The 27,546-nt window shown below is 36.6% G+C and overlaps 1 protein-coding gene across 3 annotated transcripts in view; it reads right to left on the bottom strand.

Annotated features, from left to right (window-relative positions):
* Positions 1-27,546, bottom strand: part of LOC109419707 (RNA binding protein fox-1 homolog 1) — an 823,173-nt gene that overhangs the window by 430,772 nt on the left and 364,855 nt on the right. The gene's annotated exons all lie outside the window — the stretch shown is intronic.

The raw sequence follows: 27,546 nt of genomic DNA, 5'->3' as shown, positions 1-27,546 counted from the left end.
ACATCACCCTGGCAGAGGATGTAGAGTGTTACCGGAGAAGAGGCACAGCAAACGTGAGGAAGACAACCAGAGCGGACTCGTTGGCTAAGTGGCAGCAAGAGTGGAATGACGAGGAGAAGGGTAGATGGACCTACCGGCTTATCCCAGATGTGTCGGTATGGATGTCCAGAAAACACGGAGATGTGAACTTCTACCTAACACAGTTCTTGTCAGGTCATGGATGCTTCAGACAGTATTTGTATCGATTCGGCCATGCAGAGTCCCCATTCTGTCCGACATGCCCAAACAACGAGGAGACACCGGAGCACGTGATATTCGACTGTCCGCGATTTGAAGAAGTACGTGGTGACATGCTAGCGAGCGCTGCTGGAAATCTGAGTCCCAACAACGTAGTAGAGAGAATGTGTCAGGACGAAACCGTATGGAATGCGGTGAACAGAGCGGTCACGCGGATCATGTCAGCTCTCCAGCGGAGATGGCGCGAAGATCAAAGAGTATTGGGTCGCGATCGGAGTAGGCTTGATCCACCGCCGGGGACTTGACCGAGTCGTTCGTTGCGTAGTACCGGTTATAGGTCGTCGGGGCGCCGGTGAACCGGAAGTCTACCACCAACCGGAATCGCCGGGCCGACTTCGGCACCTTACTGGTCGGGTTGAAAACATCGGTGTCGAGAGAACTTCCACCGTCGGGGTCTTTCTCTGTCGGAGTAGGCTAGGTCCGTCCACCGCCGGGGACTAGACCGAGTAGACCGCGAAAAAGCACCGGTGCTTGGTCGTCAGGGCGCCTGTGAACCGGAAGCCAGTCTCCAACCGGAATCTCAGAACCGACCTTGGCACCAGCCTGGGAAGTATCGGTAACGGAAGAAGTTTCAGTGTCGGGGAACTCTTCGTCGGATAGGGTAGATCCACCGTCGGGGACTATCCGAGTCGTGCGCGAAAAGCCGGAGTGCTGAATGGCACACGGACGGCATTAGAATAACAAATTTGGTGTATGTTTGTACCAACTGTGTCGCTGAATGGCGATAGGTTAGGTACGAACACTAAAAAGATTAGAATAACAAATTTAGAAGCGACAAAATGTGCATGAGCACAGAAGAAGAAGAGCGCATGAGCGCATTGCCCCCCCTGAAGCAGTCGCATCAGTGGTACCAGGGGGATCGAGGCGACAAGGTGTAGCAGAGTTTTTCCAATCGGTTTTCTCTGCTCGGGAGGTTGGGAGGAAAAAAAAAAAAAAAAAAAAAACACACACACACACACACACACACACACACACACACACACACACACACACACACACACACACACACACACACACACACACACACATGATGGTTTGGTAGGGACCCCGCCAGAGGGAGGGAATGCGTTTCGGGAAAATAGGGAAATAAGGCCACAATTGGACTGCTGATTGTGCTAGTGGCGACCGGAGAACAGGAACTCAGCTGAACAATATTGATGACATGGTCTCGTCAGACGAGCTAACCCAGTGGTTCTCCATTTCAGCTGGCTTATCCAATAACAGGGTGTCCATTCAAATTCAGTTTTCCGATTCCTGGATTTTTCCTGGGTATGGACAAACTTCCCGGGTATGAAAAATCGCAATTAATTGTTCTAGTAGGACACTGCTCAGTGCATTTTCATACACATAACTTCTATAACTTGATACCAATTTTGAAGATTTCCTGACTCCAAAAATTAAGATTTGAAAAAAAACCAACAAACTGCACAATCACCTTTCTCATATGAACATTGAGATAGAAGTCTGTTGAAAAGGTCCTTCGTATAACAAGGAAATGAAATGAACATATTATTGAAATTGATGTCACTGTGCTTGATTTTTTGACGAAAATTTTGGCATCATAAAAAACATCGAAACTTTTTTGGTAAACTGCCTGGTCTTCAAAGAAAATCATGTAACAAGTGATAATCTTTATGTAAATTTTTGTTTTGCTTCCATCGTCATTTTTAACAGTATTTGCTGAATCTAAAATCGTTTGACACCGATTTTCTCCGAATTTTATACAAAAACTTTTGAGTTCTTCTTCAATAATATCTAGAGGATATTCAACAGTTATTCCTTTAAGAAGTACTTCGTGGGTTCTGCCAAAAAATCTCCTGAAAGTTGCACCTATAATTGATTTTAAAAAGCTGTGTTTGCCTAATATCAAATTAGAAATTTCTTAGTGGATTCCATCAGAGAGTCTTCATGTGTTGTACTTAATCTTCAGATTTATATTTGAATTTTGCCTAAAGCTCCTCCAAAACTCTGTTTAGAAGCGGATCGGTACAATCGGTCAGGCATTTTCAAGAATTTCCTTCTTGATTGCTACCAATAGGATAAGATTCAAACCCTTTGGAGCCGGAAGGGACATGATCCCGGCGATGAAACCGACGAAAACAAACGTTCTCGATACCGGCGAGGTTACGGCAGCAGTGGCGAAACTATCCGGCTCCAAAGAGTTAAGAGATCTGGCAGATATTATATAGAGTTTCACTAAAATGTCACCAGAATTCCTCAAAGAACTGTCACATTTTTTTCACACGTAAAAATCTCTTCGTCTACAATTGATTTTTCGGTCCGGGTAAACTATGAGCGGGGTGATTCTATTACATCCGACGTTTCGGCCCTTGGTCTGGGCCTTCTTCAGGGAGGTTATAGGGGTACGCTACTTGTTTGTCGCCGGTTGCGGTACCCCTATAACCTTCCTGAAGAAGGCCCAAACCAAGGGCCAAAACATCGGAAGTAATAGAATCACCCCGCTCGTAATTTCCACAATTAGCGTAAAATCTCTTTGCCGGAGTACCATCTGCAGGTTTACAGAATTCTCCAGGAATTCTGAGAGGGCCTGTGCATGGACTTCTTCGGTATTTTACTAGAATCCTACTGTCAGGATTTTCCTAGCAAGGCTCAAAAAGTCCTTCGGGAAATCATTCAGAAATCTGAAAATTTCGCCTAGGAAGAATACAGTTTTTTTTACATGAATTTATAGATATCCAACATAAACAACCAACATTCCTGAGGGGCCAAACAACTTTGTCGAAGACCGCAAAGTGATCCAACGTCTGAGAAAAAAGTTATACCCTAGGCAAAGTAAGGCAAAGTATTGAGATTTCATTATTGATATTATTCCTTTTCATGTACTGGAAAAATATCAATAATGTTTCACCTCACTTCACTAGGGTATAACTTTTCTCATAGACGTTGGATCACTTTGCGGTCTTCGACAAAGTTGTTTGGTAAATAGTCACCTATAAAAATACCAAAGGGTTTGAATATTTAACACTTACAGCACCACCTAGCGGCAAAATTCGAAGACTTAAGATTTCTGCATACATTTGGCCAAGATTTCCCATACAAACTTCAAGCTTGTTGAGCGCCCCCTTAGGCTTCATCGATTTTGCTGAAATTTTGAACGTAGCATCAAGGAGTTCAAAACAACTGATTCAGACTTGTCATTTTTCAAAATTTTTGTTTTTCATATACAGTGACCCCACAATTTATGAATCGGCAAAAATGACCACAGTTTATGGATCACTCCATTTGATCAACATGGTGATTCATAAATAGTGTACAAAAATTAAGGTGATTCATCGGTGTGGGGTCACTGTAAGTACCCTTAGTGCCCATTCAAATTCAATTTTCAAATTCTCGAATTTTTCCCGGGTGTGAACACACTCATACAAATTGATCATGTGATATCAATTTATGATTTTTTTTTATTTAAAAATACTGAAGATCAGTTTTGACGCGATCACAAAGTGATATAGGAAAAATGGTTTTTACTTGCTCTCTTTCAAAACTTTTGGAATAGCCGCTCTAAAGAGAAAACACTTGCTTCGAAACAATCATCTGGTAGTTTTTGTTGGCAATATAATCATGAATTAATAAAAAAAAGAATGGAAAATTACTAGAAAAAGTTTTTGATGAAGTCCTTGGGTTTCAAGAATATCATATCGTGAAGATTTTTGATAAGAATTATATGGCGCAGTATCATAACGTCCGAGGCCATAATGTCCCAGGACTCTATGGCGCATTTTTTCGGGGCATAACGTCCAAACGTGCAGGTATGTCACGAAGTCCAAGGAAAGAAGGCACATAGGATATTATGACGCATCCAAACTTTTGGACGTTATTTCGCAAAAAAACGCGACTTAACGACCGGGACTGTATGGCCTCGGACGTTGTGATCCGGCCCCGAATTATATGTTCAATTTCCAAAAAATTCCAGAATAGTAGTTTACGCAACAAGGTGCAGAATGAAGATTTTTACAGCACGAGTCGCCTAATTTTCCGGAAAACTCCAGTGGAAAACCAACATTTTCCACAGACACTACCTACTTTGAAAAATCATAACTCAAGAACGAAGCATCGTAGACACGATGTTTTTTTTGTGAAATCATAAGCAAATTTTCTCAGCAATTAAAAAAAAAATACAAAATAAAAATTGTTTTCCACAAAATTATCCACTGTTGAGGAAAATCGTTTGGAAAAGTCGGAAAAATTATTTTCGCACTCCGGGAAAATTCAAAAAAAAAATTTTTTTTTTTTTGGAAGGGAATTACATAAGCTATATTCTGTGAAATTTTCAAGATGTGGTTTTTCTCCGTTCCTGAGTTATGACCAATTTTGTGTTAATTTTCCATATGTGCTATACGAGCCGTTTTTTTTGAAAAATCATAACTTAAGAACGAAGCATCGTAGACACAATGCTTTTTTTTGTGAAATCGTAAGCAAATTTTCTCAGCAATCTAAAAAAATACAAAATGAAAATTGTTTTCCACAAAATTTTCCACTGTTGAGGAAAATCTGTTGGAAAAGTCGGAAAACTATTTTCGAAGTCCGAAAAAATTAAAAAACAATTTTTTTTGGAAGGGAATTACATAAGTTATATTCTGTAAAATTTTCAAGGAATGTATAGTTTTTCTCCGTTCCGGAGTTATGACCAATTTTGTGCAAATCAATAATCAAGACGGTCGAAAATCAACCAACATCTGGACCATTTCCAGAAAATTGGTCATAACTCAGGAACGGAGAAAAACCACATCTTGAAAATTTTACAGAATATAGCTTATGTAATTGCCTTCCAAAAATATTTTCTGAAAGATTTTTTCCGGACTTCGAAAATAGTTTTTCCGACTTTTCCAACCGATTTTCCTCAACAGTGGAACATTTTGTGGAAAACAATTTTCATTTTGTATTTTTTTTTTATTGCTGAGAAAATTTGCTTATGATTTTACAAAAAAAAAAAACATTGAGTCGATGCTTCGTTTTTAGGTTATGATTTAAAAAAAAAGCATATGGAAAATTAACTCAAAATTGGTATCATGATGAGTGCAGGTTGAAAATCTACGAAAAACAAAGCTTTTCACAGAAAAAAATGCCGCAAACCTTCAAAAATAACGTATTCAAGTATTGTTCTGATGAAATATCATAGTAACACTTGCATAAATCACAGCATTTTCCACTATTACGTCGTCTAATAGCTCCCAATATCTTGTACACACTAAACGCTTTCAGCAATATTTTGCTGAATTTTGCCGAGCTGAAGAGTCCAGTAAATTTTTTTGCTGAACTTTCAGCAAAGTTTGCTGAATTTCAGCAAAATGTTACTGGTGATCAGCAGAGTTTACTGAACAAATCAGCAAATTTTGCTGAATTTCAGCAAAATTTTTGCTGAAACCTTCAGCTCGGCAAAATTCAGCAAAATTTTGCTGAAACCTTGAATCGATTTTTGGTGTGTAGACTATATTCTGACTGAAATAACATATATTGGACGCCTCACATTTTGAGAAATGGCACCCAAAGTATTCAAATTTCTAGCATAAACTACTCATACTTATTTTAGAGTCACTTGTTTGGCTGTTCTATTTTCGGTAAAAGTTCAAATAACCGAAGTTCAGCACAGTTTTACCGAAGTTCGGCTAATTTTTACCGAACGTTCAGTAAACATTACCGATGATTCAGTAGAGTTTACCGAACGTTCGGTAACTTTTTGACGAAGTTTGGTACATAATATGTTGCTGAACAATCGGTAATCTGAACTTTTACCGAAAATAGAACAGCTGAATATGTACGGTACTTTATTTTAAGTGTGCTTGTTTCATAATTCAGACGTTATTTTCAAATAAATCACTCTTGAGAGATTTTTAAAGAATTCTTGGATAAAGCCCTTCATTTATTTCCTGGACGTATTTCTGAAGGAATCCATGAAGCCATAGGAACAAAAGGCTAAAAATCTATATAATTTCCTGCAAAAATCTAATGAGAAATTTTTAAATTAGTTTCTGAAGAAATTACTTGGGAATATTACTGGAGAAGTTTCTGAATGAATCCGAAGAGAGAATATCAAGAGGGTATTCTGCTCACAGGGATCGAAAAGTCACTACAAGCATATTATAAAGATAACCAGTCCGAAAATTAGTCTATCTGTTACTCCATTAACTCTGTGATTTTTTCTATATTGTCTTTTTCAGTCTCGCTGCCGTTAGTGCAATCGTGGCAGCTTAAAGATTTTCCCGGTGCGTTTTACAATTTCCCGTGTATTTCCCGGATTTTTTCCCGATGATTTAAAATTTCCGGTTTATTTTCGGGTTTCCCGGATTTCCCGGATGGATGGAAACCCTGAAAATAAGATTAAACGAATTCATCAATTTTGTTGATAATTCAATCTAACACTATTCGCATTTAGCATTTATACCTTTGAATGCACTAAACACTGGAAAATCTATAAGATTAGTTAACGTATCTAAACACGGATATTCGACTCAATCGGTAGATGTATGCTGTTGTACGCCAGTGCAGTGAAACCTGGTGTGTATCAATGAAGAACATCCATCGGTTGTAGGTCTTGATTTCCAAAAGCTCGTGGTTATAATTGGTGGGCATGATAGGCTACTTTATAACGTCATGCTCCATCGTCGATGTCACAAAAGTCGATACATAGCGACAGAAATTGTGGACAGTAAGTAGACGGACTGTTTAAAAATGGAGAGTTGTTTTAAAGAAACTTTTTAATTTTTTTTTTTCAAATAATACCAATCCTGCCGAAAAATCCAAATGACTTTCAAGTTTATAAATTTTCGTCAGACCATAACTTGGCCACCACTGACCGTAATGTGAACCAGTAGCCCCATCTGGAAAAGCATGCATCCCTTAATTTGTGTAGGAAATCTACCATGGACCGCATATGTGGTGTACGAGTTCGATGATGTTAGCAAAGGTGCCGTTTGATTGATCACACACTAAGCTACGTGTTCACCACAAGAAACGGCAGAACAATTTAGCTAGTTGGTTGATAGACCAGCATCTTCGTTCGTTGTCGTCGTCGAGATGAACAAGATGCTACTTAGTGACGGAGTATCTACCTTAAACGACGGCGAAGATGACGACGACGACGACGACGGCCATATTGGCAACGAGGGGGAAAAGGGACCTTTTTCGAGTGCTCACAAGACAGACGTAGTAAGCATCTTGAATGAAGGGAAATATCACATTTTAATGGCTAGGGAATGCCGTTAGTGCAAGGAATTTAAGATCTGATTCATGTTTTGTCGTTAAGAGTTAAAGAGAAAAATTTGAAAAGTTTTCTGTTGTGTATCCACTTTGGCCGTCATGTATCACTGCACACAGAGATTAATACTCTCACAATTTGACTGATGCACATTCTGCAACTGTCATCGCGAAGGTTGAAAGGTTGTGTTATTGACATACTAGCTGATTCGCATTACTTAGGAAGGGTGGTATCAGAAATCGCTTCTAACGATTATAATGTAATGGTCACGATAATTCACAACACTGCTTGCAACACCCCTACGAAAATGAATCATTAGACGCATTCCATGGTCAAAAACTACATAACCAATATCGATTAAAAGTGTCTTAACATGTGTGTTAACAGAAAACAAAATATTTTCAATTATAAAAAAAAATGTTATCACATAATTTTATTTAAAAAAATGTAAGATTATAATCCGAGGATGACATAAAAAAATCTATCGGAGAACAAATGCTTGGGGATTCATTAAACGTTACAGAGAAAATGATGCACTTTTATTTTCATGGAGAAAAATCCACTAAAAAAGTTTCAAGCCGTTCGGTCAGTAGTTTCCGAATCCATAAGGGTCAGACAGACAGACAGACAGACAGACAGACAGACAGACAGACAGACAGACAGACAGACAGACAGACAGACAGACAGACAGACAGACAGACAGACAGACAGACAGACAGACAGACAGACAGACAGACAGACAGACAGACAGACAGACAGACAGACAGACAGACAGACAGACAGACAGACAGACAGACAGACAGACAGACAGACAGACAGACAGACAGACAGACAGACAGACAGACAGACAGACAGACAGACAGACAGACAGACAGACAGACAGACAGACAGACAGACAGACAGACAGACAGATATGTTATGTTATATATTATACATACAGGGGATACTCAAAATAACTGGGACAGGTAAAATTTCCATTTTTCAAAAAATGTTCAACTAGCTGTAACTTTTCGAAAAGGGCATCGAATATTCTCAAATTTTTACTGTAAGTTCATCAACTAGTTGTGTATCAGTGGTCCAATTTTGGAAAAGATTGGGCTATTTTACACGAAGTTAGAAATATTCTAGAAAAGGGTATAATTATCCGATATCCAACTTTGAGCTGTTATATCTCCGGATTCAATGAACCGAATGCACAGTGTTTTATTTTGCCGATTTCGTGCGCTTTTTTAATAACGTTTCAACCGATGATTTTTGCGATATAGTTTCTTCGGAGAAGTTTCTACATTAGACAAGGCGCTTCTTTTGACATAAAGAGTTGAATGATCAATCCACCTATAAGTGAGATGAAAAAAATATTTTTTCGAAAAATGCAGATAGACGTTTGATGTCTTCGGCAAAGTTGTGCAAAATGCAATTTTGAACAACTTTGTCAAAGACGCCATAATGCTGAATCTCATACTTTACGAGATATATTGCGTTGTATGTGCATGACCCCTAGAAATCATATATTTCATCATAAGTTTTTAACGGGATTTTTTAGATTTTTTGCGTCTTCTACAAAGTTGTTTGGAATGTAAAAATACGTGTTTTTGCTGAACATCGAAAAACGCTAGCTTTTGAAATAAGAAAGTTATTTACAAATTACAGATTTTTATATGGTAACTTTGAACTCGTGTTACTTTTTTCGGCGCAAAATGGCGCAGAGAACCGTTTCGAATGATGAAACAACTATATTTCTACTATATGAAAATGGCTTAAACTTTTGTATGCAAGTGTATTCTTTATGTGTCATGGTAAATATACAAACAATTATCAAATATTGAAATTATTTAATAACTTCTTAATTTGAAGAGATAGAATGCCGCAATGTTCAGCAAAATTGCGTATTCTTGTATGCTCAACAACTTTCTAGAACATAAAAAAAATGTAGAAAATCTTGGTAAAAAGCTATGATTATTTTAACGAATTATAAGAAAAAACATATTTAAAAATCACTCAGAAATTGATTTTTATTATAACTTTTAATCCATAACTTTTACATTATTTGCATGTTCTGCAAAGTTGTTGAGCATATAAAAATACACAATTTTGCTGAACATTGCGACATTCTACCTCGTTAAATGAAGAAGTTATTAAATAATTTCAATATTTGATAATTGTTTGTTTATTTACCATAACACATAAAGAATACACTTGTATACAAAAGTTTAAGCCATTTTGATGTAGTAGAAATATAGTTGTTTCATTATTCGAAACGGTTCTCTGCGCCATTTTGCGCTGAAAGCAGTTAGACGAGTTCGAAGTTACTCTATAAATATCAGTAATTTGTAAATAACTTTGTAATTTTAAAAGCTAGCGTTTTTCAATGTTCAGCAAAAACATGTATTTTTACATTCCAAACAACTTTGTAGAAGACGCGAAAAATCTAAAAAATCCCGTTAAAAAGTTATGATGAAATATATGATTTCTAGGGGTCATGCACATACAACGCAATATATCTCGTAAAGTATGAGATTCAACATTATGGCGTCTTTGACAAAGTTGTTCAAAATTGCATTTTGCACAACTTTGCCGAAGACATCAAACGTCTATCTGCATTTTTCGAAAACATATTTTTTTCATCTCACTTATAGGTGGATTGATCATTCAACTCTTTATGTCAAAAGAAGCGCCTTGTCTAATGTAGAAACTTCTCCGAAGAAACTATATCGCAAAAATCATCGGTTGAAACGTTATTAAAAAAGCGCACGAAATCGGCAAAATAAAACACTGTGGAATGCAATGAAATTTTGATCATTTATGACGATTATAATGAACTTTGAAAAACATTTGACTTAATTTCAAATTATTAATAGGAAAAAAAGTTATAGCGATTTCATTTATTCTATGTTTTTTTAGTAATATCATATATTTTTCATATGCATCCCATTACTTTTTCAATTTAATGCTGGCCATTTGGTTGCTTTCCTTCGAAACATAAACATATAAAAGTCAATTAGAAGGAATTTAAATTAACTTTTATTGCTATCTCGAATTTTGAAACGATGATGAAATTTTGGATAAATTGGTGTTATATTAGAAAAATAATCTAACCGTTATAATATTCTTTCGTGTAAAGAATTTTAAGTTTAGTCAAAAGTTTTTAATAGCTTATTATATTAGTCATAAATGATCAAAATTTCATTGCATTCGGTTTGTTGAATCCGGAGATATAACATCTCAAAGTTGGCTATCGCATAATTATACTTTTTTCTAGAATATTTTTAACTTCGTGTAGAATAGCCCGATCGATTCCAAAATTGGAGCACTGATACACAACTAGTTGATAAACTTACAGTAAAAATTTGAGAGTATTTGATGCCCTTTTCGAAAAGTTACAGCTATTTGAACATTTTTTGAAAAGTGAATATTTTACCTGTCCCAGTTATTTTGAGTATCCCCTGTACATATCAGCCATTGCATAGAAAAACGATATAGTGTAACTTGGTGGATTCGTAGTTCATCGAAAATAATTAGACCCGTATTTTTTCATTTAGTCATTAGGGTGACCAATTTTCAGATAGGGTGGTCCTAAAAATCAAGGTTTTTAAAAACTAAAATTTTGAATCAGTTAACCGATTTTAAACTTCTTCTCTTTTGTTAGAAAGCTATTGAAGATTTCAGGAAAAATACGTTAAGGTGATACGGGACGCCGTGTTATTTTTCCTATCTTCCCTCTCTTTCTAACAATCGCGAGGCAAGATTTTAAAAATGGTAATCTCGATTTCTATCGCACTGAAGATGCTGAAAAACAATCAGCATATGCACTGCAAGTGAGCATGCACAATGATAAGTTTTTGTTCCAAAATATGAAGTAGAATCCGAGATTACCATCTTAGTAGCAACAGAGCAATGGCGGATGTTTCCTCGATCGTCCCGTTCGTCCTTAAAGTGGCCAAATTATGTTTAGGTGCAAAACATATGCAATTAATTTAGATTTTTCATGTTTTCACTGTCTCAGGACCAAAGGGCTTATATTTTCAACAGAAAATTCAGAAAATTTGGCAAAACATATAAAAAAAATCAGAGATGCATGTTTTTTAGTTTTGAGATATGGTTTTTTGAAAATAAAATGCCAAATTTTCCCATACAAAACATTTTTTTTTAATTTGATTATATTTTGAATCCTTACAAATCTATGGATACCAAAAACATCAGGAATCACTCAAAAAAGCAATACAAGGCATAGTTTCATGACAATTCACAATATTAGGCAAGTTTAGAGCAGCTCTAATATATATATCAGCCATTCCATAGAAAAACGATATAGTGCAACTACGATTGTCGTGAAACTTGGTAGGTTTGTAGTTCATCGAAAATAATTAGACCCGTATTTTTTTTGCATATTTGTTGCACCTAGACACAATTTGGTCCCTTTAACGTAGTTTTCTATTAAACTTCAATTCAATAGCTTTCAAACAAAAAAAAAAGAAGTTTAAAATCGGTTAACTGGGTCAAAAATGATTTTTAGTTATTAAAAGCCTTCATTTTTAGGACCACCCTATCTGAAAATTGGTCACCTTAATGACGAAATAAAAAATACAGGTCTAATTTACGAACCCACCAAGTTTCACGACGATCGGAGTTGCACTATATCGTTTTTCTATGGAATGGCTGTATATATGTATGTATATATAACTAGCTGTCCCGGCAAACGTCATACTATGTTTTTTGACTTGCAGTTCTGGAGGGAAATGACCCGCAAAATGGAATTTCAATCTTTCCAGTTTTTGTATTTTTCGTACAAATACGGCGGAGCCCTGTACGAATGCAATAGCGAAGGAATTATGTAGATCCGTTGACCCGTTCTTGAGCCAAATCGTGACATACAAACACCATTCCATTTTTATTTATATAGATTTGATATTTTTCTCTTGAAAATAAAAAAAAAGTTAACCGTTGTAACATTTTTTCTACAAATTCTAACCTATGCCCTAGAATTTGTTCTCAGACTGTTTTTCATATCACCATCGGATTTCGAGGTACGGATTTTTTTAAATAAACTTGCGTTGTTGGATATTGAAGTGGCAATGACTTTGGGAATTTCTTTGGCATTTTGGCCCTTTATTTCCCAAGCAGTATTTTAACTGCTTCGGCAATCTTAAGGTAGATTTTTTTGCAATTGTTTTGGCTATTTTATGTTTTGAATTTACATAGCAATCCATCCATGAATCCCTTTGAGATTTTTTCTGTAATGCCTTCGGTAATTAATTTGGCAATGCTTTTGGGAATTTCTTCGCAAGTTTGTTTGGATCAATGCCTTTCGGAATTTGGCATCAATGCCTTTCGGAATTCCGTCGGAAATTTCTTTGAGGAATCTTTCGGTAATCCTTTCAAAAATTATTTGCAGTTGGCATTCACAAAATTCCTTTTGCAATTCGTACAATTTCTTCGTGAATTCTTCTGTGAAGCTTGTGGAAGTTTCTGCGGCAGTTTTTCTAAGAATGTCTTCGGCAATTCCTTTCGAACTTGCTTCGAAACTTTCTCCAGGAATTTCATCGACAACTCCTTTGAAAATTTCTCAGGCATATATCTTTGTGGTTTTTCCGGAAAATTCTTTAAAAAAATCTTCGGCAATTCTTTCAGGATTTCTTTGTCAATTTTTCCGGAAATAGCTTTGGAAATTTCATCGTCAATTCCTTTAAAAATTTCTTCGAAAATTCCGTCATTTATTCCTTTGAGGAGTCCTTCAGAAATTCCTTCAGCAGCCGAAACTTTGTTTAGGAATTTCGTCGACAACTCCTTTCAAAATTTCTCAGGCAAATACCTTTTTCCAGTTTTTTTTCCGGAATTTTTTTTTGAAAAGTTCTTCGGCAATTCTTTCAGGATTCTTTTGATAATTCTTCCGGAAATAGGTTTGGAAATTTAATCGCCAATTGCTTTGAAAATTCCATCAGTTATTCCTTTGAGGAGTCCTTCATCAATTCCATTAGGAATTTCTCCAACATTGTCTATAAAAAAACCGTACAAAAATTAGTTTGAAATTCCTCGAGCAATGGTCTTGAAAATTTCCAAATAGATGGCGGATAGAATTTTTAGTTAAAATGCCGTAGAGGCTGCTTATGAAATTTTCGAAAACAAAAATTGAAAAGAACTACCGAAAGATTAAAAAAAAAGTTATGAATTTATAAATTGCTAAAAGAATTTCCACAGGATTAGCTGTATCAATTTTATAACAATTTTAAACTTGATAGGAATTTCTCGGCTCTGGCTGTCTGAGTGGGTAGCAAAAGGCCGTATTGCTCCTACATCAGACGTTTCGGTTATATTTATATAACCTTCTTCAGGGAATCTAAAATATTTTCAAAAACAATTTCCTAATTTACAAACCCTATTTCTGAGAACATTTTTCCCATAGTGCTACTTACAGATCTTTTGCACAATATTTTATAAATCATAAATGTTAATCTCTCGTTCGTACCCTCATAGCCATAGCAAAAGTGGCCGCCATGATATTTACAGGACAAACAAATGTAGAGCTTTACACCACTTAACAAAAAAGCCAACTCCTGTTTCATGCTTTTTTTGAATTAATAGTTGAATAGGATACTTCTCGTGGCTTCTAATAAATCGTGAAATATTTCTATCATTTATACAATGGTTTGTGGTCACCTGTTTACCGTCAACATTGTTTGAAGATTTCGATAGTTGCCCTATATATTCTTCAATACAAAAAATAATTTGACATTACTTTTTAGTCACATGACACATTTCATTTTCACAGTGTCCCTTCCCGGAAAATGATGATAAATGGTATTTAGGCAAATATTTAATTTGTTTTATGTCACCCCCCCCCCCCCCCTTCAAAAATCCCGAAATTTTGAAGGGGCGAAAAAAAACATGGCGGCTCATGACTCCATCTTCAATAGAAAAAATGTTTTCAAGCAACAATTTTTCAATAGTCGAAAAATATTTTTTCAATAGTAGATGTAATTTTTAATTTTTCAATAGTTTTTTTTTCGTTTTTATTTTTTTGTTCCTTATTATTTTTTGTCCCCCCCTCGTACCCGATGAGAGGTCTCGGACATAAAAGAAATATAATATTTGCATCGGCCTTAGTATGTCACAAGAAGTGATCAAACTCTGAATATCACTGATTCCATATAAATGTAAACTAATTTTGATGCCTTTTGTTGATTTAATCTTGAATAAGGAAAGAACCAATATCTCAAATCAATTCACAGGAAATTCGAAACCTTCATCCTAACCATATTACCACGAAGATGATCCCACATCCAATAATTTCCTCACCAAATTCATGGAAAGGCCAATCAATAACCAATGGAAGAAGACTCCCTGCAACTGTGGTCAGTCAGTAATCAGAATGGGAAACGACTGGGCAACTGGGTTGTTCTAGCAACTGACTGGCCCTTTAATTTTCCGTCATCGAGATGCGGGAAAGTTTCCTACCATCTCGTCGTCAATCACCATCTCCCATCCGGATGGAACACCGATTGTTGTTGATTCTACACTTCCTAGTTCGAACGAACGATGAATGCTTTTGATAAACTTTGCATACGTACACGTGCATACGTGCGACCGCATCAACCAGAGCGAACTTCACCTAGGATAGATGGCTGGCAAAGCGTTGCATATTTCATCGATGAACGATTCGATCCGATCCTGTCGGTTCTTTGGAAGTGGTCGAACTGTACAGTGGTGGCTAAAACTTTTGAAAAGCTTCGGTTCATCATACTTTATCGCCAGCTTTTGAAGACAAAATCTCATCAAGTAACATTTTTTAATAAAAAAAGGAAAACACACTCAAAACAGTCATAAAACCAAGATTAAAGAATTTGGGTTTTATGATGGCTCTCGAAAACGGGTTTTATGATGGCTTAAAACTAATAACATTCAAAATTGTTGTTTGGGATGTCATGAACCGTTTCTGCAGAAACTTTCACAGGGTGATTCGCCAATTGTTAATCGCTACCCAAATGTTGAACAGTTTCTGAAAATCTTATTATAAATCAAACATAAGTATTTTTTTTATCTGTATTAACGAGATTTCGAGCCTTAGGCTAGTTCATCTCGGGAGCCACGTTTTACTTCTCTTCCGAAGAAAGAACTCACATTTTGTGAGTTTGTCGGGAGTGGGATTCGATTCCAGGTCCTCGGCGTGATAGTCACGTGTTCTAACCATCCAACCAGGTCCGCTCAACAACATAAGTATTTTTCGCTCGATGTAAACGTATGATGTAGACGTGTGCCACGGTATTGCACCGAAAAAGTTACAAAATTTTAAATATCTTACGTTAATTTTTTTTTATTGAAAATTTAGTACCGCTGATGAAATGAAAACTGCACAATTCTTAAGATTAATTTTAAGAAATAGCTGTTACGAGATAAGCTTTACTGGCAAACCGATCACAAATATCAGAGTCACACTTTAGTTACAAGAACTGGAAGGATATCCTTTACACTTTATGTTGAACACTGACATAACCTGAACTTACCCGTAACGCGGGTAGATCACCTTAGAATGGTGCGTTGCTGTGTAAGATCTACCAAATCAAATTTTGATCTTGATATTTATCGTACAGGTCGGACTCGATTATCCGGGGGTTCAATTAACCGGGGGCCCGATTATCCGGGGCTCGATTATCCGGGAAAAATGGCTCGATTATCCGGGGAAAAGTTTGTTTTTGCTTTGTTTACAAATTTTTAGATTACAATATGTCAACAAATGTGATAAACATCAAATGCAACACCTTTATGTAGGATTTAGCCTATTTAAAATCATTTTTATTTTTTCACATTTTTCAGCAAAAATTTCATTTTTAAAAAACATGGTTGTAAGAATACTAGATGTTGAGTTTAGGCACTACAACGTTATGTATGTTAACTTCTATGTTTAACGAACAGTTTTTGATTGAAGAACATCAAAAATAAAAGAAAAGAAGCATGGCTCGATTATCCGGGTGATTCGATTATCCGGGGTGAAATAATTTTGGAGTCACCCGGATAATCGAGTCCGACCTGTATTTATAAATATTCCAAGATCAAAGTTTGATGCTTTTTTGTGTTTTGTAGTTAATTTTGTTTCAATGTATTCTGCCCATGATCGCATAACTGTCCCATATGAATAGGAAACCCAGCAAATATGGGACTGATATGCGATCATAGGCAGTGCTGCTAATCAACATTTTATTTCAGCAGGATTGAGGTAAATCTATCGTATGATATAAATAATATTGTAAGGACTGTATCGGAAATTAACTATAAACTTTCAAAATGATCTATCTCGCGGCACGGTTGGTCTTTTTATTTCGGTTCTTCTAAGAAATCTTCACAATACAGTTAAGTTTAGAACAACTTGAAGAAATTTGGAAAATGTTTAGTATTATTGAAAATATGGTTCTATGAGTACACCACACAAAATAACAATCTGTACATAATGCAATTTTTTTAAATCTTTTTAACGTTTCAATAATATGTAGCGAAAAAAATTTATACGGGGAAAAATCTGAAAAATGATGATTATTACTAGCAGTCATGTACACATAACATATCACTAAATACCGATTTTTAAAATTCTTACTTTGGATAGAAAACCCTCCAACATGTAGAAAATGGTCTATCCCAAAAAACACCTTCTTTTTGGTCGAACTTTGACGCTCTGTTTTAAATATCTTCAGAGGTTATAAAATTCCGTTCTCTGGTAAAACTACCTCTTCAATAAATTTAAAAACACGCACAATTGAAAAAAATGCGAATTTTTAACTTTATGTATTTTTTATTTGCGTAATTCTTCTTTAAAGCCGCATAAAAAAAGAGTTCCTCGAAAAATGGCCATTTTTTCATTTTTAATAATTGCGCTCAACCGTGCAGGAAATTTTTCTTGATAAAAATAATTTTCCTATATTATGAGCATTCTGAAAAAAAATATATTTGCGTAAAAATAAGAGAAAAAATTTAATATTTTTCCACAGTTTTCGCAATGTCAAATTTTTAGGGGGTGTCCAAAATTTTAAAAACATATGTGCAATCTTTGAGATAAAAGTCCAAGTTAAATGATTATTTCTTGAAAATCAGAACTGCCATTCTTTATTTCAAAGATTTATATAGTATCTCCAAAATTAAAATAATGTTTATTTCGAATAGATTATTTTTTAGGCAGTGGTGAACGTTTATAGTTAATTTCCGATACAGTCCTTAAAAATATGCAACTGTGGCGAGCGTATCACTAATATGTAGCTTATTTGACGTACAATGTTGATATTATTTTATTTTTCAGATTATCAACCGAAGAATCTAGTAATTCAACCAAATGCCACCAAGACGACGAGGAAACCAGGATGAATCGGGCAAACGAAGAAGACTAACAATGATGTGCCTGAACGTTGACCAAGCATATCCTTTGGAGTTTACCCTTCCACTAACAACACCCAAATTCCCGTGACACCTAGGCCTGAGAGATCGTAGAGTTGTCTACATTTTTCATAGGTGTCCAAAACTAGCCATCCTTTCCCATCCCTCAGCAGTCGCAAGGTCGTGGCCAGGACAATGCTCGACCATTGGAGGATTGCGTCAGTCTTGTCTAAGAGTCAGAGATTAGTCCCAAATCTTTGTGCTTTGGTTCGGACGGAAAGCAGGCAACCCTCATAACAGCGGTCTAGAACTGTACCACCTACGAATTTGTGCGACTCGCTTAATGCTAATGCTAATGCTAACACTGACATAACCTGAACTGTTCGCATGACTGCCAGATTTTACCTAATCGTGCATTTCAAGGGGTTTCAGGGGCGTTCCAAGGATTTTCAATGGGTGTTCCAGAGGGCTTCAGGAACGTTCCAGGGGTTCTCAAGAGGTTTCAAGGGCGTTCCAGAGGTGTTCCAGAGGGATTCAGAGGGTTATTGGGGCCCCAGGGGTATTTCAGAGCGTTCCAGGGGCGTTACAGAGAGCTTCAGGAGCGATCCATGGGTTTCAAGAGGTTTCCGAGGCGTTGCAGAGGTGTTCCAGGAGTTTAAGGGTGTCCCATGGGTGTTCCAGGGATTTCCAGGTGTGTTCCAGGGGCTTTCAGGGGGTCACTGGGGTGTTTTAGGGGGCTCCAGAGACGTTCCATGATGTTCAAGAGGCGTTCCAAGGTACCCCCAAAGGATTTTAGGGGCATTTCAGAGATGCTTTCGAGAGTTTTAGGTGGTTTCAGGGGCGTTTCAGCGGATTTGTCCTTGATATCACCTGAAACCCTGAAACAGCTTGCAACCCTTCTGAACATGCCCTGAATCTCCCCTGAATCTCTCTGAACAGTGTGGCAAAACTCATTCATGTAAATATTTTCCAACAAATCTTCTCAGTCATTTTTCAGATTAGAAACGATTCCTTGTCATTTGCATGAATTGCTACTCAAAACACGAAAAACCCTGAAATATTCCATCAGACACATCGGATAACTGTTGAGTCTTTGTTGGGTTTGGTGGTCAAAAATAAAAACAGATTTACCCAAGATAAATTTCAAGTCAAATATACTCGAGGAGGTTCTTGCCATGAAACAAAAATTTAATTATCCTGATATTTCGACTGTTTTTAAACCTCCTAAAAATTAATTGGGCTTCAAATCACCCAAAGTAATATTTATCGTCATGACCAACCGAAATGATATGCTAGACATACGTAAAGTCTCAAGTTCATTAGCACAAATTTGTTGATAAAAAAAGACAAATTTGAATGGAAAAATTGTGAAAAAATATTCACGTAGTTCAGGTGAGATTCGAACCTACGTCTCCCCAATTCGCTAGACAGGGCGCGTCAACCAACTTCGCCACAGAACAGGTAATGGTTCTGCGATGTAGAACGTCTACCTGAACCCATTGTCCATTTCACTCCACGCTCTTCTTCGCAATTCTCCAGCCCACTCGGTTTTTAAATGTCCACCCACGGTGGCGAAGTTGGTTGACGCGTCCATTCCAGAGAATTGGAAGACGTCGGTTCAAATCTCACCAGAATTACGAGGATTTTTTTTTGCAATTTTTTCATTTCAATTTGTTTATTTTTTAACCCAAATTTGGGTCTATGATCTTCAGGCTTTATGGTTAAGGAAACTGTAATCGTCACTCTTTTCCACAGAGTAGCAGATACTAATGTACTGTTAGCTCATGTTTTTAATATTTCGCGATGTTTTCAAATTTCAACAACAAAGTCCTTTGGTCAAATTGTGAAAATTTTCACAGCCTAAAATGACCAAAGTCCATTCAAATCTGCTACCGAGTGCTATTTCAGTTATTTAATCATTTCATAGCAAAAAGTAGCAGAAAGTCGTACAGTCAGGTTTTTTTTACGCGGTTTTTTTTACGCGGATTTTTGAACTAACGCGGTTTTTTTTACGCGGATTTTTGAATTAACGCGGTTTATTTTTACGCGGATTTTTGAATTAACGCGGTTTTCATTTACGTGCATTTTTAAATTTAAGCCGGAATTTTTCCAAGCATTATTATAGAGTTTTTTCTACATATTTCTGTAGTTTTGGTGCTTAACAGCATTAAAAAGGTAGAATATGATGCAGAGTAATTTTCTGGATATCCAAGGACATCCAAACTGTTCTGAGTTTAGATCCAAAAGTCTACGTCTGTAACGGTAACTTCTTGCATTATACAAAGCAACGATTTGTAATCTATTATACCCAGTAAGTCTTTTAAAAGTTCAATAGACAGTTTCAGATCAGTCAGGATATCCTAGGTCATCCAAACTGTTCTGGAGTTTAGATCCCATATTCTACGGGTGCAGCGGTAACTTCTTGCATTATACAAAGTAACGATTTGTAATCTATTATGCTTAGTAAGTCTTTTGAAAGTTCAATAGATATTTTCAAGTCAGTCGGGATATCCTAGGTCATCCAAAATATTCTGGAGTTTAGATCCTTAAGTCTACGGGTGTACCGGTAACTGCATTCATAATACAAAGCTACGACTTGTAATCTTTCATGACTTACTGAACATTTCAAAGTTTAATAGACAGCATCTGATCTGCTGAGATGTCTAAGGACATCCAAACCATTCTTGAGATTACATGAACTTTTTTCATTGTACAAATCTACGATTTGTAATCTATTATGTCCAGAGATTATTATTATATCTATTATTGTATCTATCTATCAGTTAATTATGTCTATTATGTCCATTTCTGGCTGTTCAATTCGCTGATTTGGAATATTTTAAAACTATTTTGGAATAATTATTGATTTAAACCCTGTCTAATTATGTATAGTTACTATTTTTAGCTTGAGAAACTACTTTCATAGCCATAGACTTTAAAAACTGAGTTCCAGAACACTTAGGATTACCTGGAATATCCCAAATTTGTCTAAGAATGCTTTGTGACCTTTAACTATCAACCCTCGAGCAATCGCGCTGTTGTATTTTGTACAACACGTTGAAATAATCTCGCTTTTCGTGTTCAGTAATTAGCGTGGTGCTGACGGTGGTGGGCAACCACACGAGTTACGGAAGGTTAAGTGAACATGATTTACTGCCTGTACTTCGACACTTATGCGACAACTGTGAGATGGAGTCTTAACAACCAGTGTTGCAAAACTTCATCTCATTCATTTGAACATTAACCAACAAATCTTTTCAAACATTTTTCCTTCTATTCATGTTCAAAACGATTTCATTCAATCAGGACACCTATCAAATGAGAAGCGAATCCTTGTCAATTGAATACATTGTCACTCGAATGAGTAGCTGGGCACGAAACACGAGAAAACCCTGCAAAATTCCGCCAGACTGAAAAAATATCGAATGTCGGGTCAAAGTTGGGTCAATTTTTATCGAATGTTGAGCCACTGTTGGACCAACATCGACCAAGTATTGGGTCCATGTTGGGTTTGGTGGCCAAAATAAAAATAGGTGAATGATAGGTTGATGTCGGGTTTGACGTCATCAATGATGGTAAAAGCTTTAAACCTTTAAACAATAGCTTGGCAGTTTGTGTAACTTGTAGAAATTTTGAGTGACAGGCAAAAATCCTAAATGTTGTCTTAAAATAATTCGTTGAGTTCATTTTTTAATATAAAATTGAGAAGGAAATTATTGAGTTAAAGTTATAAAACATGGTTTTCATTTACGCGGATTTTTGAATTAACGCGGTTTATTTTTACGCGGATTTTTGAATTAACGCGGTTTATTTTTACGCGGTTTTTTTTACGCGGTATGTATCCCCCGCGTAAAAAAAACCTGACTGTAAATGTACTGAACTGACCCATACTGTACCAGAAGGTTATGACGAGGAAAGCATTTCCCTCCATCACCAAGCCGTGTGATGTTTGCGAAGAAAACAACTACCTGAGCTGCTCGGGGGAAGGATCACGTCACGAAAGAGGATAGGTTCTGGATATGATTCCTGCTGCTATCGGAGGAAATGTAATTGTGGCTTATCATCAGAGCCTTCGGTTGAAAGTATCCTATCAGTGAGATATGGCAGCGAGACAGAGGCAATTGTAGGTATGGGGAAGGGATCCATGAAAAAAGTAGAAATTTTTCCTACAAAAAAAAAACAACGATTTGGTATCCATTGTTACTTCCTTTGTATTGGCATAGTTTTCACGGGAAGTTTTTTGCTCCAGAGAATGATAAAGTAAAATGAACTAAATTAACATGTTCGACGTGTTACAGCTCAAAATTAACAGTTTAAAAGTAAAATTGTATGCATTATTCAAGCATTTTAGAATTGTTAATAATATGAAAGAATATTGTTCGGTAGAAGAATCAATTCGACTATGTGCAAAAATTAATATATGGAACGAGCTCACCACGTAGAGCTACAACAGCTACGAACAGTTGCAGTGTTATCGCATACAGTTTTGACCTGATTGTAGCACTTTCCGAGAATTCATAAGTTGTAGTGTAGATCAACTGTTCATACTAGTAGAAATCATTTGCTGATACCTTCACTTCTTGTTTATCTTCTTCCGCCTGATATTACGACCCTCGTTAGATGCAGCCTGCATCTCATCTCGTTTTTCTATAAGCAATTTCACACGTTTTAATCAGGGGTCTGCAATAGGGGTAGGCCTACTTCTCATCTTTTGTGAGTGTGTATTAGTGTCGACCGGATTTCTCAGAAAAAAATCGAGACAAAAAAACTTTGAATCAGAATTTTGGAAGAATAAGAAGAAAATCCCAGAAATAATTCCTACAGAAATCCTGAGAAAAAAACCGAACAATGTTCGGAAAGAATGTCTCAAGAAATTCCGGAAATAATCCACGGAGTAATCCCTGACAAAATATCTGAAGGATTTAGGCAAGATCTCTGCACGCCTCACGGAAAAACCATTGGAAGAATTCTGAAAAACATTCCCTGTGGAATGCTGAGAAAACGTTTCAGGAAATATATTCGGGTCTTCACGAAGGAATCCTTGGAGGAATCTTTGGGAGAATCTCCATGGAAATCTTTGAAATAGGTCTGGGTTGAATTCATGGAGGAGTGCTGTGAGAGTTTTAGAAAATACTTTGAAAGAATCCCGAGAAATCCCTGGAGGAATTTCGGAAGCAATCCAGGGAAGAATTTAGAGAATATTCCCAGGAGGATTCTCGGAAAATACCTTCAAAAGGTGATTTTTTTTCTGGCCGTATCAGTCTTGGTAGCAGCTAAAACGGTTTTGCATCTATAAAAAAAATCACCTTCTCGTATGGTATACATTCGTCAAGCTTCTTTTAGATACCTTGAAAAGATTCCAGGAGAAATCTCGACAGGAATATCTGAAAGAATTCCTGCACAAATCTCATGTAGAATAATAAGAAGAACTTGTAGAGAAACCCAGGGAAGAATACCTTGGGAGAGTCGAGGGTAATCTGCCAAGGTTCCCTGTAAAATGCCGGGGTAAACGCTGGAAGGTATTCAAGAATAAATTCTTAATTAACATCATATAGAAAAATCCCGGCCAAAAAAGGTGGGTTGTATACATGCCGTAGAGGAAACCTTAGGGAAATTAACGAGGGGAAACCCTAAAACATATCCGGTGAGAATAAAGCCTTCAGTACACGCTTTGCCAAGTGTGCAAACTTTTCCGAACGCATGGTGTGATCGCTGTTGGCCTGCTGGGTTATGCGTGCGGAAAAATTTGCACACTTGGCAAAGCGAGTACTGAAGGCTTAACTCGAGTACAATTTCGGCAGGAATAAAAAAAAAACTACTTGATCTTATTGGAAGCTAGCGGAACACCCGTTGATTCTTTGAAATATGGGAAACGAATCATTCAGACTTGTATAGCCATTAAAAAACATTCTATTTGATTATTTTTCAATATTAGTATTATAGAACAGACTCACCAATTTTGCATACGCAGAGACGCTACAAATCAAACTACCAGCCACACGCTAGCGATTGGTGTAATTGTGTTGTTCGTGAGTTCTTTAACTTGTAATCTCAATTCGATCGACCCTTTCACAAAACCTCTAAGCAGCGCCGACGAATTCCCCTCTCAATCCGACAAGTGTGACGTTTGCTGAGTAAAAGTTTACCCAACCCAAACATCATTACCATTCAATGCAGAAGAACAAAGGGCTCCTTCGCAGAGAAATTACGCCCATTTCCCAGAAATTCAAAGTTCAAAATTTAATAACCACAGCCAGTGAATCAAAATACATCCATCGCGCAACAATATCGACAATGTCGCAACCTGAATTTGTTGCGACATTCTACCCAATGCGACATAGGCTTGTCCCATCTTGAACAGAATAGGACAAAGATCGTGCACCATGAGATTAGAGATTTTTAAGCCTTGTATTGTGATTTTTGAGCGGTAACTTCGAGTCAGTAAACACTGCATCGCTGCTAAAGATGTATAATCAAAAACTTTCGATTTTGGGTTAGTCATAATTGATTATTCACGAGTTGAAAAGTACGCAACAAATTCAGCTTCCGTTTTGTCTGCAACATAAAAATTCGAGATCATGTCATTATCTGTTACCAGTTGGGATAAAGAGTAATCGCCGTATCTTCTTTGTTGCTTGTTTTGTGCCTCTTTTGTCTGACAATTCTCTTCACTGACCACAGCAGTAGAGCAGTGGCAACGGCAGCTGTCATCGAAGCCATCCATCGTCATCAGTCTCGATATGCGTCTCGTCTGCGTCTCAGTAATAGCACCTAAAAGCTATGTACCAAACCTTACAACGTAACGGTCTTACTTTTGCAAGGACTTAATCGAGCGGCAGCTGCGGCGGCGGCCGTAGTAGTGCGCTGATGATGGTTGCAAACATCACCCACTTAGGTAGTAGTTTCACGTCTATGGGTGATCGGGGCAATATGGGCCACCTAAGGAAATCGTTCTGAAATGCACAGAAAAACTCAATAAATAATTAATTAAATGTAATTGATCCTTGCTTAGGAGTGTTTCCCTTCATATTGCGTCGATAAACTATGAAAAAAACTTTTTGTTAATTGTTGGGAAATACTTTTGAAAACCATTGATTTTCATATGTTTCCCAGCTATACGGGGCAATATGAGCCACCAGGCGGGGCAATATGAGCCACCATTTAAAACTCTTTTGTTTTTTTGGACAATGTTTTGTAACAAATGAGATATAGAACAATATGATTATTTAACAACAATTTAGTGTATTTTATTACAGAGCGTTCATGATTAACAAAAATTTGCTTCATGATTAATCATTGATGATTAAAGTTCCAATTTTGGTGATTATTGATTATGATTAATGATTAATTTGATTTTTAGGATGATTAAAGATTATGATTAATGATTAAAATTGGTTTTATCTGTGATTATTGATTATGATTAATGATTAAAAATGGCTCATTGATTAAAAATCATGATTAATCATGATTAATCAATCACAAAAAACTAGAAATGATTAAAATATATTTATTGTTTAACATGTTTTTGAAGTTTCAAAAGTAAAAGGTAACTCTGTCCGGGAGATTTTTGAAAAAAGAATCATAAATAATATTATTTAGAACAGCATTTGAACCAATTTAAATTGGATCATATATTTTATATGATGAATCATTTTTGGTGATGAATGATTAATGATTGATTAATATTTTTTCTTATGATTATGATTACTGATTTATGATTAGATTGCAAGAACAGAGTGATTAAGATTAATGATTAATGATTAAATGAGATTTTTTGTGATTATGATTAATGATTTTGATTAATCTTAATCATTAATCATGATTAAATTTATGATTAATCATTAACGCTCTGATTTTATACAAGTTCGATTGTTTTCGTTTCAAAATAATAAGGAAACATAAGCAGATTTCATCGCATTTTACAAACGCAACATTTGATTCAACGTAGGCACATGTTATCCATCACAGACATGAATCCAAGAATGGCATCGATGGCATTGGTTCCATCCCTCACACTCTGAGGATGAACGGACGAAGGGAGACACAGTAAGGGAGCACTTACAAATTACGTACCATTTTTGGCAAATTTTCTATAGTCCCTCCCCATCTGTAATTTGTTTTCACATAACTAATGCATGACTCGTCACAATATCAAAAACTCCTCCCTTCCCCTCCAATGCTACGTCATTTATGGACGATTCCTAAAACAACCTTCCTTGGCCGTTGCCAAAGAGGATATCGTTCCAAGCGAAGACCGCAAATATCCGGTTTCATTCAACGTTTGAGATTGGGATGTAATCTGTAGTGGCGCCTGTGTCTTGGTGGCGTTCAGGCTACTATGTGACCATTTTTTTCGTTCCGATCGCCGCTTGTAACCTCACACCCAGTGAATCAAAATTCAACCATCGCGCAACAATAATGACAATGTCGCAACCTGCATTTGTTGCGACAAAACAACACATGCGACATAAGTTTGTCCCAACTTGAAAAAAATGGGATCAACATCGTACACCACGAGTTTAAAGATTTTTAAGCCTTGCATTGCGATTTTCGAACGGTAACTTCGAGTCGGTAAACACTGCAACTCTGATGAAGATCTATCATCAAACAGTTTCGACTTTGGGTTAGTAATAATTGATTATTCACAAGTTGAAAAGTACGCAACAAATTCAGCTTCCGTTTTGTCTGCAACAAAAAATTTCGAGATCATGTCATTATCTGTTACCAGTAGGGATAAAGAGTAATCGTCGCACCTTCTTTGTTGCTTGTTTTGTGCCTCTTTTGTCCGACAATTCTCTTCACTGCTCACACCAGTAATGAACCATGGTTCTGCAGATAATGTTCATGTTTTGACAGCAAAATTTTGAGGTTAGGTTACAAAATAAAACCGATCATGTTGGTCCGAGCAGGTATGACCATATTGCCCCGTAGAGACTAGTTTCGGAAAATTCTTGTTTTATTGTAATTTCAGTTTCGAAAAAATGCAGACTTGTTCACAAACTGCTCAGTAATAGTAGGAGTATCAACTGTAATGGAATATTTACCTGGGCAGTAGGGAGTTATCTGTTAAAAGCTTATTTTGGAGTTTTAAATCTTATAACATTTTTGCGTTCGTAGCAAAAAATTACATTTTCATTAATATTTGCATTTCAGAATCGAAATTTGGTACGGTTTTTACAGTGAGACATGATTGAAGCACTCTATAAAAGATCCTAAGGCTTTGAACAGAACAAAACTTGATAATAAGGCCAAATTCAGGGTGGCTCATATTGCCCCGTATGGTCATATTGCCCCTACTACCCCTACATCGTTTCGTTCCGTAGATGAGAAGATTGACTCAAGTTCCCCGCCGCCCGGGGAAAACCTAACCTCACTCCGCCCGTCATCCCTTAGCCGGTAGATTCGATAGGGGTTCGTCAAAATTTCCCTTCGCCTCGAACTCCTTCTCCTTTCTCTCGTTGTAGCCGGAAAAGTGATGCAATTGAAACTTACCTGAAAAGAGATCAAGAACAAGAAGAGCCAACATTAGTGATGAAATATTGAGTAGGTTGTGAGTCGATGCTGGAAGCTTCCGGCGAGTTGGAGTGCTGCACAGCTAACAAAAATAAAATTTATGGCTTTTATTTGATGGTTTTGATAATGTCGTTCAATGTGAAATGTTGGTAAACCGTTTACGATAAGTT

Source organism: Aedes albopictus, chromosome 2 (genome assembly GCF_035046485.1).
Source record: "Aedes albopictus strain Foshan chromosome 2, AalbF5, whole genome shotgun sequence".
NCBI classification, from domain to species: domain Eukaryota; kingdom Metazoa; phylum Arthropoda; class Insecta; order Diptera; family Culicidae; genus Aedes; species Aedes albopictus.
Note: the sequence above shows the minus strand (reverse complement) of the source record. Positions and strands in the feature narration are given on the sequence as shown.